The 13,475-nt window shown below is 39.1% G+C and overlaps 1 protein-coding gene across 1 annotated transcript in view; it reads left to right on the top strand.

Moving 5' to 3' along the window:
- LOC122795014 (tumor necrosis factor receptor superfamily member 1B-like) overlaps positions 1-13,475 on the top strand; it is a 198,540-nt gene that overhangs the window by 82,217 nt on the left and 102,848 nt on the right. The gene's annotated exons all lie outside the window — the stretch shown is intronic.

Genomic DNA, 13,475 nt, shown 5'->3' with positions numbered 1-13,475 from the left:
ATTGTTATTTATAATTCTTATTTGTAATTCTAATTACCCTACTAGGGATTTATCCAATCTGATGCTATTTATAGCTCAACTGGCTGCATATTTTTGTATACATTGTACATAGTTACTTGTTTGTTATGATGTGTATGCATCTTACACTATATTTCTTGATACTCTGTAGTTTTAATTTTACTTATCCTGGAGTGTGCATTGTTTTTATATACTGTAAACTGCCTGAAACTGGAGCTTTTCTCCTCGGGTCTCCACTGAAAATGGGCTCCTGGCCCAGCTGGACTAACCTGGTTAACAAATGTCAATAAATAAAAATTAAATAAATAAATTATTGGTCTGTTACTTATAGAATGGATTGCTTATATGACTATTAAAAAGAATTAGCTTCTAGCTCTGTTATTTTAGTCTGTTGCTATATTTAATTTAAGAAAAAAAAACATGCTACTTTATACTCTGTTGCCTATTTAATTTAAGAAAAAAAGTATTCTGCTTTAATTCTGTTGTTCTCTTTCTGTTGGCTGTAGTATATATTGGATTCAGACCTGATAAATCCAGTTCTGTTTAAGAATTGAGCACTAAAAATCAGAACATCTTCATTGGTTCAGGACTCTGTTTGAGCTTTTTCACTGGTTTCTTTGTATTAGCTGCTTTGTTCTTGTATTATACTTAAAGACTGCCTTTGCGTGGGTTGAAACTTGTCTTAGAAAGGCTCAGAGAGTTAGGCAATCAGCCTCTGCTCCTCTGATCATGCCACACCATCTGAGAAAACTACAAATGCTAAGTTTCAATTTTACTACTGAATTTGTTACACTTGACTATATTTCACACCAGCTGCTGCTTTTACATATTTAAAAAAAGATCTGTTCTGCTGTTTTACTCTGTTGCTGTATTTAATTTAATTTAAAAAAATGCTGTGGTGCTTTTAACTCTGTTACCTATTTAATTAAAAAAAAAATATTCTGCTTTAATTTTGTTGTTCCATTTCTATTGACTAGAGTATAGATTGGATTCAGACCAGATGAATCCAGTTCTGTTTGAGGACTGAGTACTAAAAATCAGAACATCCTCTTTTGGAGAAACTCCCCAAAACCCTCATGGCAGGAGTGTACAGCAGGACTATCTAATTGAAGTTTGCTGGCTCAGGGCTCATTTTGAGCTATTTCATTGGTTCAGGGCTCTGTTTGAATTATTTCATTGGTTCAGGACTCAGTTCAAGCTATTTAATTGGTTCAGGGCTCAGTTTGAGCTTTTTCGCTGGTTTCTTATTTGCTTTGCTCTTGTATTATACTTACAGACCACATTTGTATGGGTTGATGCTTGTCTTAGAAATGCTCCAGAGAGTTAGGCAATCAGCCTCTGCTGTTCTGATCATACCAAACCATCCGAGAAAACTACAAACGCTAAGTTCAATTTTACTACCCCATTTGTTACACTTGACTGCATTTCACATCAACTGCTGCTTTTACATATTTAAGAAAAGATCTGTTCTGCTGTTTTATTTTGTTACTATATTTAATTTGAGAAAATACTATGCTGCTTTTTACTCTATTGCCTATTTAATTTAAGAAAAAAAGCATTCTGCTTTAAATTTGTTGTTCTGTTTCTGTTGACTATAGTATAAATTGAATTCAGACCAGCTGAATCCAGTTCTGTTTGAGGACTGAGCACTAACAATCACAACATCTTCTTTGGGAGAAACCCCCCCATACCCTCATTGCAGAAGTGTACAGTAGGACTATCTAACTGAAGGTTATTGGTTCAGGCCTCAGTTTGAGCTATTTCATTGGTTCAGGGCTCAGTTTGAGCTATTTCATTAGTTCAGGGCTCAGTTTGAGCTTTTTCACTGGTTTCTTTGTATTAGCTGCTTTGCTCTTGTATTATACTTAAAGACCACATTTGCGTGAGTTGACACTTGTCTTAGAAAGGCTGCAGAGAGTTAGGCAATCAGCCTCTGCTCCTCTGATCATACCAAACCATCCGAGAACACTACAAATGCTAAGTTTCAATTTTAGTACTACATTTGTTACACTTTACTGTATTTTACACCAGCTGCTGCCTTTACATATTTAAGAAAAGATCTGTTCTACTATTTTATTCTGTTGCTATATTTAATTTAAGAAAATACTATGTTGCTTTTTACTCTGTTGCCTATTTAATTTAAGAAAAAAGTATTCTGCTTTAATTTTGTTGTTCCATTTCTGTTGACTGCAGTACAGCTTGGATTCAGACCAGATGAATCCAGTTCTGTTTGAGGCTTGATCACTAAATATCAGGACATCTTCTTCTGGAGAAAGCCTCCGTGTACCCTCATGGCTGGAGTGTATAGTAGGACTAACTAACTGAAGATTACTGATTCAGGGCCCACTTTGAGCTATTTCATTGGTTCAGGGTTCAGTTTGAGCTTTTTCACTGGTTTCTTTGTATTAGCTGCTTTGCTTTTGTTTGCTTGTAATGCACCATTGCACACCACTGTGCTGAGGGGGTAACTCTTAGTGGTCATAGATGCAAAAGCACCAATAGACATATTTTCCCTTAGACGTGGCTGCTATCTAGCAGAACAGTTCTTAAAGAGCTCTCAGCAGTTCAGTGAACCCCCCAGTAGTGATTTTACCTCTTAACTATAAACATCAGACCCTGTAGATCCCCTTTTTTATAGACCTCCTACTATACACCCCATAGGTTAGTCCCCTTAAAATAGCGCCCTACCAGATAACCCCATCTTTTTCTCCTTATCTGTAGAGATACCAGTTTTACACCTTGCATTATGGACTTTCGATTTCTCTCTGTTTCTCCTGCTAGCTTGGTTGACATGGGATTTTGAGGGAGTGCAGCAACTGCATCATGTACACTGACAACCCTTTACTCCTAAATCACTCAAGTACAATTTATGAGAGATGCTTCTACACTAATTATATGGAATCATTGCTCTGTTGTGCCCAGAACAGCAACACTAAACAGGTTGTTAGCTCACGCTCCACAACTCCTATTCACAATATACACCCAACACATAAACCTTCATATGAGGAGGTACTTCCAGAAATTTACCTAAGCACCAGAGATATCCAAAACACAAACATGCTACACCTAACACTAACCCAATGAACCCAATACACATAAAAACACTAGCACCACTGTCTCACCAAATAAGCCCTTAAGGCAATTCACATCTATTCCAAATGTTTTAGTTATAGGTGACTCTATAGTGAGACATGCAGACACCCCACTCACTAGGTTAAACAAGGAGAAGGTTACGGTCAGCTGTCTATCTGATGCAAAGATTTGTCAGATCACACATGCACTCAAGTCTCTCATCAAGTGCCATTATGACTCCATCATAATTCATGTTAGTGTGAATGACTTGAGACATACCTCTCTGGACTATATTAAGAGAGACATGATTGAGGTTTCTGAATATGTGTTCCAGGCAGGTATGTTCCTAGCTTTGAGCAGCATTTTGCCCTCGCCTAGAATGATACCACAATATAAACAAAAAATTATTTACTTCAATAATTGGCTTAGTTTCTGGTGTAATTCTAAGGGGATCCAGTTCTTGTCAGCCTGGGATGACTTGGTGGATAGAACATGCTGCTTTGCCAGAAATAAACTTCACCTGACACTTCTAAGCTTTCGGTTGCTGGCTAAGGCACTTGCCTTCCCCATGATGCCTTTTTTAGGCAAGGTCACAAAAACAAAATTTCTGATGTAAAAATATCAGACACAAAGAAACCAAGGACCATGCTGCTAAATGCTATGAGTTTAAATCAGAAACTGCTTTCCCTGAAACACTTTGACATCTAGGCAGTCACAGAAACCTAGTTCAAGACCGCAGAAAGTACCCGCCCTTGCAAGGCTACAATGCCTTCTACACTTTCAGACAGCAAATTGAAGGTATGAAAACCAAAGTAGGTAGAGTATATATCTTCATTAAAGATAACTTCTATCCTTTGGGAAGTCATCCATCCTTGGTAACTATCATATTGACAACACACCCTTTAGAGTTTTCCTAGTATACAGGCACTTAGCGACACACATAAATAGTAATCTAGCCTTTGATCATCTTGTGTATACAGTGGTGAGGAAATCATTCTATGTTATGCAACTTATAAACAAAGTTATGGCATCTAAGTTCAAGGAAGGCATTGTTCCACTGTATTTGGCATTCATCAGACCTATCATTGAGTACAGTGCCCCCTTTGGTATGTACCTAACCAGGCATATCCAACAACTGGAACATCCACAGAGGTTCCTCACTAAAATAATACAGGGTGTAAGTAATATGTCGTATGCAAACCGCCTCAAGGACCTATCCCTGTATTCTGTCTCCTACAGGCTTTTGAGGGGAGATCTATGCCTGGCATACTGGACGTTGTCAGATTCTGATGAACCTCCTGCATATCCACAAAACAAACAGCACCAGAATTACCCATTCTAAAGACTTAAACCTTGCCTGTGAGATAAATAGGACCTGCTGAAGAGATAGGTATGTGTCTTAGAGACTAACCTGTCTATGGAACAGGTTCCCCATCTATGTGAAGCACAGTTCCTCCCTAATCCAATTCAAGTGCATCTTGGACAATTGGATGGGAAACAGGAAATCCATCCATGGTTTGGCACCCATGTCTCTAATAGACAGTGGTAACATGTAAATGGTTCATCTCCCAGGCCATTGTTTACACTTATCAAGGGTATCAGAACTAGTCAGAGATTTCGGATGCTTGGCTAGGCTTAAAAAGGCTCTTGTGGTCATTAGCTTAGTAAACACTTATGAATCTATGAACCTATAATTATGTCTCTAGACTGGTTAGACAAGATAACTCTATGGAGTTACTCCAAGTCCAAATTACTGTGGGCAAGACCCCTTCATGCCATTGTCAGTTATAGGTCCCCTTACAGGAACCAAGAAGCCCACACAGCTTATTTAGATCTACCTAGGACAATCAAAGTACAACCTAACACCCTAGTCATGGGTGATTTCAACTATTCCTCCATTAATTGGGAATCTTATAACAGACCAAACTCACTCGCACAAACGTTCCTGGAACAAATAATGCACTACCCCACAAGGGTCTCTAATATTCTAGACCTGGTCTTTACCAATATGAGTGACATATGCAATGCCTCAAATGTAGGGCCCGCACTGGTTAAATCTGACCATAAATCAGTCATTTTTGAAGTAGCAGTAACACCAGAACTCCCCAAATGAGAAGGCAGGCTAAAAAACTTGACCAAAGCTAACTATACCCTCCTAAGGGATGGTATAATAGACTTCCAAGCTCCAGTTTCCACAGATGGCATTGATGGCTATATTAAGGTATGCACTAATGTCCTGTATAAATATCTACACAAATATATAGACACAACTGTGCCTGATGGGATTGAAGCAAGATCCTCAAGAAAAAAAAAACAAATCATCCTGTTGGACGTCTAGCATCAATAGATTATACAATCAGCAAAAGAGGCTGCTGTCTAAAAATACAAAAGTGAGAAGTTAGATTTGGAAGAGCACTCTCCTCAGCCTAGAGAACTAAATAAAACAACTCATAAAATCCTTAAAGAGCAACTATGAGAAAAATTTAGCAACCATAGCCAAGTATAACCATAAGGCCTTCTTCAGCTACAACCGCAATCTAATAGGTAGGAATCAGATGTGTGCTGAACTAATTATGGATGGTGTCACACACACTGACCCTGCAGAAACTGCACACCTGCTAGCAGACAGGTTTGGTGAAAATTGCACCCTCCTACCCCCCCCCCCAAGCATACCACAAACATGTCTTTAACATCACTTCATCCTTGCATCTCCAAAGAGCAAGTCATCAATGCTCTCTCCAAGACTAAACACAGCCTCCATGGGATCAGATGGCATTTTGGACTGCATTCTTAATGTTCTTAAACAAGACCTAGCTACTCCACTAGGCACCCCTATTCAACCACAGCCTGAGTACTGGCTTTGTCCCCACGGAATGGAAAACAGCGATTGTTATCCCCTTCCACAAGGGCAGCTCGGCAACAGACCCGGGTAACTATAGATCCATAAGTTTAACCAGCCACATCTGCAAAGCAATGGAATGAATCATTGTGGATCTCATAAATAAGGATATAGATGATCTCCAAACTCTAGATCTGTCCCAGTTTGGCTTTGTCAAGGGTAGGTCATGCCTGCTAAACCTGGTGGACTTCTTCGAGAATGTAACCAGAGCCACAGACAATGGTAAAGCTGTGCACACAACCTATCTTGACTTGGCCAAGGCCTTAGACACAATCCCACATTCAGGCATCATTGATAAATTAACCCAGTTGAATATCAACACCTATGTTGTCAGGTGGGTTGCAAACTGGCTCACAGATCGACAACACTCAGTCAAAGTGGGAAACTTCACCTCTATCAGCAGACCTGTCACCAGTGGTGACGCACAAGTGTCAGTGCTGGGCCCCCCTCTTGTTTGGCATATACTTCTCTGAAGTCCAGGCCAACAGAGATGCTGCGGCTAACCAAGTTTGTGGATGACTGCAAATTATGTGCTGTTACTGAATCCCCTAGTGATGTCAGCATTCTTAAAAAGGGGCTTACACAAACCAATGATTGGTGCCAAAGCCACGGTCTTAAACTAAATGCTAAAAAATGCATCTTTATTCCCTTTGTTAAAAACAATGTCCCTGTATAAACAGTAATACCCTAAGTACCAATTCTGTAGTGAGAGACCTGGGAACACATACTGACTGTGACCTTAACTTCGACCACTATGTGTCTACTGTAGTGAAGAAGGCATTCTATGTCACTCACTTGATTAGCAAAGGCATCACCTTAAGAGCAAAAGAGGTTATAACTCCCCTGTACTCATCCCTCATCAAGCCTATTATTGAATATAATGCTCCCTGTGGTATGTACCTGTGGCAGCAGCTTGAAGACATCAGAGATTTCTAACTAAGAAAATTCAGGGTCTCCAGCACATCTTATGCAGACAGATTGAAGTCACTGTCACTGTACTCAGTAGCATATAGACTACTTAGAGGCAACTTGCATCTGACTTACAGGGCCATCTCTGACCCAAATCTAATAAAAATGCTGCACATCCATAAGTCAAATGGCACTAGAGTCACCCATTCCAGGGACCTCTGTCTAGCCTGTGACATAAAAAGGACCTGCTGGAGACACAGATACATCTCTCAGAGGTTGCCACTCCAATGGAATAGGCTTTCAATCCATGACAAACAGTGCACTTTCATAACCCTGCTTAAGCACAACCTAGACAACTGGATGGGAAACCATAAATTCCTGCTGGGGATTGCCCATGATTCTCTCCTTGATATGGGTAATCCCTGCTAGAAAAATCTTGGGCATAGATGATACCTCATCTAGTATAATACTGGATTTTACAGCTGGACTTGTAAAGACCCTCAGGTCAATAGCCTAGTAACGTCCTATGAACCTGTTTAAGAAAATGGTAAGAGATGCACACAGCAACTTAACTTGCTGCCATATTTTGGTATAGTAGCATAGCTTTCCAGAACACATTCAGTTATATCTAGCTAAGTGTGATGAGATAATATTAATGTGACAGAACAGATGCTCTATATAAAGGAAGTCAAAAAGTATTTTTTTTAATGGTTTATGTCCTTTTCAATGCATCTGGTGATCTGGGTGCCACATAGCTTCCATAACATTTGGCGTTTTAGACGTCCATCGGTTCATATTCTGACTTTCTGAAAAAAATCGTGGTATTTTCTATACTGATAAAATTAATAGACATCTATTCATCCATTTTCCAAAAATATATTTTATCCTTTACAGGGTCGTGGGAAGGCCTTTGATACAATACCCCACTCGGGTATCATTGAAAAACTCATCAGCTTAAATGTTAACCCATACATCACAAGATGGGTTGCAAACTGGCTGAGTGACAGAACCCACAGGGTCAGAGTTGCTGGCGCCATGTCAGACTCAAAGCCTGTCACAAGTGGTGTACCACAGGGCTCAGTCCTGGGCCCACTCTTGTTTGGCATCTACTTTTCCGAAGTACAAGCAAACACAGGAGGGTTATGGCTGACAAAGTTTGCAGATGACTGCAAACTGGGCGCCATAGTAGAAAACACATCTGACACAGATATCCTTCAGAAGGGTCTCACAGAAACGGATAACTGGTGCCAGAGCCATGGCCTAAAGTTAAATGCCAAAAATGCATAGTCATACCCTTCGGGAAAAACAAGGTTACCCCTAGCTACCAAATAGGTGGCAATCCACTGAGTACAGAAGAAGTTATCAGGGACCTGGGGACCCAGGTTGATAGTAGTCTGTCATTCGACACCCATGTAGCTAAAGTAGTTAGGAAGACCTTCTACATTGCCCACCTTATCATGAAGGGATTCTCATCTAGATCAAGGGAGGTCATAGTCTCCCTATACTCATCACTCATCAGACCAATGATTGAATACAATGCCCCATTCGGAATGTATCTGACCCGACACTTGCAGCAGCTGGAGAGGCCACAAAAGTTCCTCACCAAAAGGATAAAGGGTCTCAAACATCTGTCCTATGCTGCCCGACTGAAAGAACTCCAGCTCTATTCAGTCGCTTACGCTTGCTCAGAGGTGACCTTTGCCTAACATACAAGGCCATGTCAAACCCAGATTTGATGAATATGCTTCACCTCAAAAATCTAGATCCGTCAGAGCCACAAGGGCGGAGACTTAAACCTCGACACGGCTATTAATAGGACGTGCTGGAGGGATAGATTCATCACCCAAAGACTCCCTATGCTGTGGAATAAAATCCCGGTATATGTGAGGCAGAGCACCTCGCTGGCCTTGTTCAAGAGAAATCTTGACCAATGGATGGGAGATCGCAGATATACCCCAGGGATTACCTCAGTGTCACTGCTCAACAGAGGCACAGCAAAATAATGGGTATAGTTCCCCATACTAAAGGGGTGGCTTAAGCCACAAAACTATGGGCTAGGCTTGTAAATGCCCTCGGGCAGATAGCCTAGTATGAACCTATGAACCTATGAACCTATGAACCAGAGCCTATATAGCAGGTAGTTAGTGCAAGACTTTCAAGCTCATTCAGAACAGAGTCTGTTGCAGAAAGCACCCACAAAAAGACACACACACACACACACACACAGACACGCACATGCACACACATGTGCACACACGTCTGCGTCTTGCAGCACACACACACACACACACACACACACACACACACACACACACACACACACACACACACACACACACACACACTAACAATGTACACCTATGGGCAATTAAGGATATTGCTAATCAACTTACTGCATGTCTTTGGAGGCAGAAGTAAAATGCAACAGTTGGAAAAAAAACATGCAAACACAGGGAGGACAGGCAGATTCTGTAGAGACGACATCACAGTTCAGGAATGAACTAGCAAACCTCTTGCTGTGAAACGGCAGAGCTACTACTTGGCCATCTTGAACTTGGACATGCTAAATGTAAAAAATACACTGCACCACATTGTTCAACACAAATGGAAATAAAGTAAATGAAGGTCTCCATCTGCCAAATTTAATCCCAGTCCAGAACACTGTGTTAGTATTATCTTCAAGGTTAGTGTGTCAACTATGCACGCACTAATCAGATAACAAAGCAACAAATGGCATAGTACTCAGTGTCATAAACATGTCCAAATATACAAGAATATGCCCATTACATGCCCTTCTACATTATGTTTGCGTTGAAGCACTTAAAGTTCAAAAGTTGGTGTGTTACAATGGACTTGGAAGAAGACATTTTAAATGCAGGCATTGTATAAAAGTAATAAACCACTTTGGTCTATTTGTAGTGATGGATGTATTCACCCAGATAACACTTACCCACCTGTACTTCATCCACATACCTCTCAACTGTCCAGATTTTCTCAGACTGTCCAGATTTTTACCTCATATTCTTGGTCTGTTGTTTTTTGTGGTTTTCTGGAAATCACTGGCAAATCAATGAGGACTAAAGTCAGAAAATAATGGCATACTTTTGAGTTTCAGACTTCATATCCTTTATAAAATTCCTGCTGATGCAAAACCTGTTAGTCTATCAACTTTCTAAGTTTGTAAGAGCAGTATTTAAAAAGTGTCCCTATTTTTGGACCTTTATCCCTCCATTACTTATGAATTTGTCCAGATTTCTTGCTGTTAGAGGTTGAGAGGTTACATTCATCCATGGGGACAAACCATCCAGTTTATGTGAAAAGCAATGCATAAGAAGCCATAACTTGCTGTGGCTTACTGTTTGAATAGTTGTACACATTCATATCTGCTTTAATAAGAACTATTCAAATAGTTGTTATACTTGTAATTTGCATACTTTCTGATGAGACCCACCACATCTCATGTATATTTTTTGCCAACTCATACATTTTTATGTCACTTTCAGACTCATGTTGAACTTCTTTATGCTTTTTACCTTTACCATGCACCTGTTGATATTTTGCTATTGTTCATTTGCCCTTCAATTTCTTGTATATATTGGGTTGTATGTGTGTGTGTGTGTGTGTGTCGGGGGGGGGGGTCTAGAAATTTTTTGCTACTGTGTTGCAACAGCATTTTTAACTGAAAAAGTGTATAAAATGTTGCAAAATTATAGTATAGTACCCTTCATAAATTAAATATTTCAAGCAATTTACAATATAAGAAACAAGAAACAAATAAGAAGTACCATATAACTGAACATGATTCTAAATATGCTAAAAGTTTGTCTGTGTAACACCATTTCAAATAAGCCTATATAAAAGTTAACATAAACAGATGCAAAACTTACCCCCATAGCTGCACCTTTCGTTGTGCAGTAGTACTGGCTACCAAAACAAACAAACAAAAATATTATGACAAAAGCAGACCAACTCACAAACTTAAATAGTGGTAGGATTACTGACCAGATAATCTAAAGAGAGGAGGAACTTGAACAAACTACTTATGCTATGGCTTAGCGTGTTTGTTTTCTTTAAATATAATGCATTCTGAATGTATTTTTGGTATATCTGGGGAAGAAATTTGTATACAATCTCTACTAAGATATTATTTAGGTATCGTGAATAGAATTGTTTATAGTCTTGCTGCATGTGCAGCAATGACCAAAATAGCTTTTTTTTTGTAATATCTTAAAATCCAAACCTTTAGTGTGACTTGATTTCCTGGGGAGTGATGGTATTCACTGCACAAGATAATTTCTGACTAATATCAAGCAAGAGGTATGTGTGATATGTTGAACTTACAGGGAGTTCTGAATGTGTGATTTATTTCTATAAGCCTTGTAAAATAATTAATAGAAATTTCCCATGACAGTGCCCAATTTGCTCTGTCTTCAGGAAAGAGGAGGAGCTTTGAGCAATTAGGCTCAGTGACTGGCTGAGAAATGTTCACTAGGTGTGGGAAGGAGGAGGAAGGGTATTGGCCAAATCCTTCCTAGGTTCTGTCCTGTCATAGATCTGGCAATGAACCATGCAGAACTGAACCCCAAGCCTGCCAGCTATATAATATAATTCTATAATTATTTATTTTAATAAGATTTGGGCCAAACTATCTAAACACTATATAAAGAGAATGAATGAGGAGTACTAACTGTAGATATGAATGATGCAAAGAATGCTTAATGCTTATAGAGGTGTTCTGTTCCAGAGTGGGACCTTTTTTTTTTTTAGACAACGAGTTCACATCCTGAAACAGTACAGTATGTACTTATATTTGTAAAATGTTTGTTGTTCATAGTTTAGTACTAAGCTAACTGCCCTTGTGAGCCATTTTAAGCCTAGCCAATTATTCATTGTGAGACTCAAACCCTGAACCTTGTGTTTGTAAGGCAAACACCTTACCCATTAAGCCACCCTCCCAACCCTTGATATAGTTGGGGAATAGTGGGAGTTAATAAAACTTCTTTGCTCCAGTTTTTCTTTTTAGTGGGGAAATTCTGGTGTAATCAGAATATATTTTCAGGAGAGATGTATGTAAAGGGGCTCAATGATAAGCTGCAAGTGAGGTACTGACTTCTGATTATAACAGCTGGTGGTAGTGTTATGTCCTCAGAGAATTTACAAGAGTTACCATTTTCCCAGATTTTGATGAATACAATTTCATAGAATATTTATTTAATTATTTACACCTTCCATTTGTTGAGAGGGATAATCCAGCTGGTCATGAAACCCCTTTTTAGTAGAGGCTTGGAGAGAAAAGCTCCAATAAAGTAGATAATATACAACAAATTTTAAGATTTCAAACAAAGCAACAAACAAATTATATGCTGTACATAGATACTCAAAGGTGGCATAATGGTTAAGGTGTTTACCTTAGAAACACAAGGTGCAGGTTTTGATTCTCACAGGGGGTAATTGGTTAGGCTTAAAAATGGTCCATGTGGGCAGTTAGCCTAGTAGTAATCTATAAAAGTAATATTTTTATATTTATAAAAAATATAAATAAATGAATTACTAATGCAGTGCAATAGCATAGATGGGAAGATGATGCAAGAGTAACACAGGTGCACAGTTGTCTGTTTTAGGTGTTGGTTAAGTTCTGTTTTGAATGTGTGTGAGTTTCCAACTTCCCTTTTGGACAAAGGTGGGTAGTTCCATTTCCTTGAGACTGAGTTGGTGTATAGTGCATTACCAGCCTATTTTTTAGATTTGGTTACACTGAGGAACAGTTTGTCATTGGACCTTAAAGTTCTGTTTGATGAGGAGGGGAGTATGAGGTTTTCAAGGTTAGGGCATTGTTCAGGTCTGTAGAGTAATTTGTGTACTACCTGTTGTTGGGCATACCAAAGGGCATGTGAGAGCTCTCGCCAGTTTAGGTATTTGAGTGCTGAACAGTGGTGAGTTCTATAGAGTATGTTTGTAGCAAACTTTCGTATTTAATTAATTCATTTATTTAATTAAAGCATTTTTTGCAGTTTGAGGTTTGTGGAATTGTTTAAATTTGTAAAAACTGGAAAGGCATACAGAAGGGTTGATAGCAGAGATCCTGTAGCAATACTAGCCTGGGTTGTGACAGTGAGGAACTGTTTAGCCCTGCAGAGAATATTTAGTTTCTGATGTGTCTTTTTATGACTTTTGCAATATGTTGATCAAATTTCATTTTGTCATCTATGATGGCTCCCAATAGCTTGGTATGTGTCACTATTTCAGTCTGAGTGCTATTATTAGAAGTATTAAGATAAATTGTGTTTTAGGGAGTTAAACTGTGAGGGAATAAATAACATTAACTTAGTTTTATGGGGGATCTAGAAGGAGTTGAAAATTATCAAGCCTTATTTCTAGGGAAGATAAATTATTGTTGGGTAATTAGGTGCAAGGTAGATAGACTTTTAGCTGAGCAAATTAGCATAGCGTCATCCATGTAACAGACTATAGAGACATGCATAGAGGTGGTCTATTGGTCATTTAAGAATAGGTTAAACAGTAGTGGATCTTGTACTGATCTTTGAGGTACATCAAGGGATATGGGGAGGAAGGAGAA

The sequence above is a fragment of the Protopterus annectens genome, chromosome 2.part1 (assembly GCF_019279795.1).
Source record: "Protopterus annectens isolate FY-2018-M chromosome 2.part1, PAN1.0, whole genome shotgun sequence".
In the NCBI taxonomy this organism is placed as follows: Eukaryota; Metazoa; Chordata; order Ceratodontiformes; family Protopteridae; genus Protopterus; species Protopterus annectens.
The sequence above is the reverse complement of the archived record's forward strand: the minus strand, read 5'-3'. Positions and strand labels throughout refer to the sequence as shown.